Here is a 5,000-nt window from a genome sequence, read left to right on the forward strand (position 1 = left end):
CCGCTCGCTCGCTCAGCCAAAAATGGCCAGTTTTGGCCCGTTTTTGGGCTGTTTTGGCCTGTTTTTGGTCCGTTCTTGCATGGCGCGGTGACCGTCGTGAGCGGAGCAAAACGTCAGCCATCTCAGCACCCTGGAACCCCCCGGGTGGCACAGGGCTGGATGGGGCTTTCGTATAGCAGGGACGGTGCTGCCTCACGCTTCGCTCGCTGTTCGCCGCTCGCCGCTCGCTCGCGCAGCCAAAAATGACCAGTTTTGGCCCGTTTTTGGGCTGTTTTGGCCTGTTTATGGTCCGTTCTTGCGTGGTGCGGTGACCGTCGTGAGCGGAGCAAAACGTCAGCCATCTCAGCACCCTGGAACCCCCCGGGTGGCACAGGGCTGGATGGGGCTTTCGTATATAGCAGGGACGGTGCTGCCTCTCGCTTCGCTCGCTGTCCGCCGCTCGCCGCTCGCTCGCGCAGCCAAAAATGGCCAGTTTTGGCCCGTTTTTGGGCCGTTTTGGCCAGTTTTTGGCCTGTTCTTGCATTGCGCGGTGACCGTCGAGAGCGGAGCAAAACGTCAGCCATCTCAGCACCCTGGAACCCCCCGGGTGGCACAGGGCTGGATGGGGCTTTCGTATAGCAGGGACGGTGCTGCCTCTCGCTTCGCTCGCTGTCCGCCGCTCGCCGCTCGCTCGTGCAGCCAAAAATGGCCAGTTTTGGCCCGTTTTTGGGCCGTTTTGGCCAGTTTTTGGCCTGTTCTTGCATTGCGCGGTGACCGTCGAGAGCGGAGCAAAACGTCAGCCATCTCAGCACCCTGGAACCCCCCGGGTGGCACAGGGCTGGATGGGGCTTTCGTATAGCAGGGACGGTGCTGCCTCTCGCTTCGCTCGCTGTCCGCCGCTCGCCGCTCGCTCGTGCAGCCAAAAATGGCCAGTTTTGGCCCGTTATTGGGCCGTTTTGGCCAGTTTTTGGCCTGTTCTTGCATTGCGCGGTGACCGTCGAGAGCGGAGCAAAACGTCAGCCATCTCAGCACCCTGGAACCCCCCGGGTGGCACAGGGCTGGATGGGGCTTTCGTATAGCAGGGACGGTGCTGCCTCTCGCTTCGCTCGCTGTCCGCCGCTCGCCGCTCGCTCGTGCAGCCAAAAATGGCCAGTTTTGGCCCGTTTTTGGGCCGTTTTGGCCAGTTTTTGGCCTGTTCTTGCATTGCGCGGTGACCGTCGAGAGCGGAGCAAAACGTCAGCCATCTCAGCACCCTGGAACCCCCCGGGTGGCACAGGGCTGGATGGGGCTTTCGTATAGCAGGGACGGTGCTGCCTCTCGCTTCGCTCGCTGTCCGCCGCTCGCCGCTCGCTCGTGCAGCCAAAAATGGCCAGTTTTGGCCCGTTTTTGGGCCGTTTTGGCCAGTTTTTGGCCTGTTCTTGCATTGCGCGGTGACCGTCGAGAGCGGAGCAAAACGTCAGCCATCTCAGCACCCTGGAACCCCCCGGGTGGCACAGGGCTGGATGGGGCTTTCGTATAGCAGGGACGGTGCTGCCTCTCGCTTCGCTCGCTGTCCGCCGCTCGCCGCTCGCTCGTGCAGCCAAAAATGGCCAGTTTTGGCCCGTTTTTGGGCCGTTTTGGCCAGTTTTTGGCCTGTTCTTGCATTGCGCGGTGACCGTCGAGAGCGGAGCAAAACGTCAGCCATCTCAGCACCCTGGAACCCCCCGGGTGGCACAGGGCTGGATGGGGCTTTCGTATAGCAGGGACGGTGCTGCCTCTCGCTTCGCTCGCTGTCCGCCGCTCGCCGCTCGCTCGTGCAGCCAAAAATGGCCAGTTTTGGCCCGTTTTTGGGCCGTTTTGGCCAGTTTTTGGCCTGTTCTTGCATTGCGCGGTGACCGTCGAGAGCGGAGCAAAACGTCAGCCATCTCAGCACCCTGGAACCCCCCGGGTGGCACAGGGCTGGATGGGGCTTTCGTATAGCAGGGACGGTGCTGCCTCTCGCTTCGCTCGCTGTCCGCCGCTCGCCGCTCGCTCGTGCAGCCAAAAATGGCCAGTTTTGGCCCGTTTTTGGGCCGTTTTGGCCAGTTTTTGGCCTGTTCTTGCATTGCGCGGTGACCGTCGAGAGCGGAGCAAAACGTCAGCCATCTCAGCACCCTGGAACCCCCCGGGTGGCACAGGGCTGGATGGGGCTTTCGTATAGCAGGGACGGTGCTGCCTCTCGCTTCGCTCGCTGTCCGCCGCTCGCCGCTCGCTCGTGCAGCCAAAAATGGCCAGTTTTGGCCCGTTTTTGGGCCGTTTTGGCCAGTTTTTGGCCTGTTCTTGCATTGCGCGGTGACCGTCGAGAGCGGAGCAAAACGTCAGCCATCTCAGCACCCTGGAACCCCCCGGGTGGCACAGGGCTGGATGGGGCTTTCGTATAGCAGGGACGGTGCTGCCTCTCGCTTCGCTCGCTGTCCGCCGCTCGCCGCTCGCTCGCGCAGCCAAAAATGGCCAGTTTTGGCCCGTTTTTGGGCCGTTTTGGCCAGTTTTTGGCCTGTTCTTGCATTGCGCGGTGACCGTCGAGAGCGGAGCAAAACGTCAGCCATCTCAGCACCCTGGAACCCCCCGGGTGGCACAGGGCTGGATGGGGCTTTCGTATAGCAGGGACGGTGCTGCCTCTCGCTTCGCTCGCTGTCCGCCGCTCGCCGCTCGCTCGTGCAGCCAAAAATGGCCAGTTTTGGCCCGTTTTTGGGCCGTTTTGGCCAGTTTTTGGCCTGTTCTTGCATTGCGCGGTGACCGTCGAGAGCGGAGCAAAACGTCAGCCATCTCAGCACCCTGGAACCCCCCCGGGTGGCACAGGGCTGGATGGGGCTTTCGTATAGCAGGGACGGTGCTGCCTCTCGCTTCGCTCGCTGTCCGCCGCTCGCCGCTCGCTCGTGCAGCCAAAAATGGCCAGTTTTGGCCCGTTTTTGGGCCGTTTTGGCCAGTTTTTGGCCTGTTCTTGCATTGCGCGGTGACCGTCGAGAGCGGAGCAAAACGTCAGCCATCTCAGCACCCTGGAACCCCCCGGGTGGCACAGGGCTGGATGGGGCTTTCGTATAGCAGGGACGGTGCTGCCTCTCGCTTCGCTCGCTGTCCGCCGCTCGCCGCTCGCTCGTGCAGCCAAAAATGGCCAGTTTTGGCCCGTTTTTGGGCCGTTTTGGCCAGTTTTTGGCCTGTTCTTGCATTGCGCGGTGACCGTCGAGAGCGGAGCAAAACGTCAGCCATCTCAGCACCCTGGAACCCCCCGGGTGGCACAGGGCTGGATGGGGCTTTCGTATAGCAGGGACGGTGCTGCCTCTCGCTTCGCTCGCTGTCCGCCGCTCGCCGCTCGCTCGCGCAGCCAAAAATGGCCAGTTTTGGCCCGTTTTTGGGCCGTTTTGGCCAGTTTTTGGCCTGTTCTTGCATTGCGCGGTGACCGTCGAGAGCGGAGCAAAACGTCAGCCATCTCAGCACCCTGGAACCCCCCGGGTGGCACAGGGCTGGATGGGGCTTTCGTATAGCAGGGACGGTGCTGCCTCTCGCTTCGCTCGCTGTCCGCCGCTCGCCGCTCGCTCGTGCAGCCAAAAATGGCCAGTTTTGGCCCGTTTTTGGGCCGTTTTGGCCAGTTTTTGGCCTGTTCTTGCATTGCGCGGTGACCGTCGAGAGCGGAGCAAAACGTCAGCCATCTCAGCACCCTGGAACCCCCCGGGTGGCACAGGGCTGGATGGGGCTTTCGTATAGCAGGGACGGTGCTGCCTCTCGCTTCGCTCGCTGTCCGCCGCTCGCCGCTCGCTCGTGCAGCCAAAAATGGCCAGTTTTGGCCCGTTTTTGGGCCGTTTTGGCCAGTTTTTGGCCTGTTCTTGCATTGCGCGGTGACCGTCGAGAGCGGAGCAAAACGTCAGCCATCTCAGCACCCTGGAACCCCCCGGGTGGCACAGGGCTGGATGGGGCTTTCGTATAGCAGGGACGGTGCTGCCTCTCGCTTCGCTCGCTGTCCGCCGCTCGCCGCTCGCTCGTGCAGCCAAAAATGGCCAGTTTTGGCCCGTTTTTGGGCCGTTTTGGCCAGTTTTTGGCCTGTTCTTGCATTGCGCGGTGACCGTCGAGAGCGGAGCAAAACGTCAGCCATCTCAGCACCCTGGAACCCCCCGGGTGGCACAGGGCTGGATGGGGCTTTCGTATAGCAGGGACGGTGCTGCCTCTCGCTTCGCTCGCTGTCCGCCGCTCGCCGCTCGCTCGCGCAGCCAAAAATGGCCAGTTTTGGCCCGTTTTTGGGCCGTTTTGGCCAGTTTTTGGCCTGTTCTTGCATTGCGCGGTGACCGTCGAGAGCGGAGCAAAACGTCAGCCATCTCAGCACCCTGGAACCCCCCGGGTGGCACAGGGCTGGATGGGGCTTTCGTATAGCAGGGACGGTGCTGCCTCTCGCTTCGCTCGCTGTCCGCCGCTCGCCGCTCGCGCAGCCAAAAATGGCCAGTTTTGGCCCGTTTTTGGGCCGTTTTGGCCAGTTTTTGGCCTGTTCTTGCATTGCGCGGTGACCGTCGAGAGCGGAGCAAAACGTCAGCCATCTCAGCACCCTGGAACCCCCCGGGTGGCACAGGGCTGGATGGGGCTTTCGTATAGCAGGGACGGTGCTGCCTCTCGCTTCGCTCGCTGTTCGCCGCTCGCCGCTCGCTCGCGCAGCCAAAAATGGCCAGTTTTGGCCCGTTTTTGGGCTGTTTTGGCCAGTTTTTGGCCTGTTCTTGCGTGGTGCGGTGACCGTCGTGAGCGGAGCAAAACGTCAGCCATCTCAGCACCCTGGAACCCCCCGGGTGGCACAGGGCTGGATGGGGCTTTCGTATAGCAGGGACGGTGCTGCCTCTCGCTTCGCTCGCTGTTCGCCGCTCGCCGCTCGCTCGCGCAGCCAAAAATGGCCAGTTTTGGCCCGTTTTTGGGCTGTTTTGGCCTGTTTTTGGGCTGTTCTTGTGTGGCGCGGTGACCGTCGTGAGCGGAGCAAAATGTCAGCCATCTCAGCACCCTGGAACCCCCCGGGTGGCACAGGGCTGGAT

This window comes from Musa acuminata, unplaced genomic scaffold (assembly GCF_036884655.1).
Source record: "Musa acuminata AAA Group cultivar baxijiao unplaced genomic scaffold, Cavendish_Baxijiao_AAA HiC_scaffold_129, whole genome shotgun sequence".
NCBI lineage: Eukaryota > Viridiplantae > Streptophyta > Magnoliopsida > Zingiberales > Musaceae > Musa > Musa acuminata.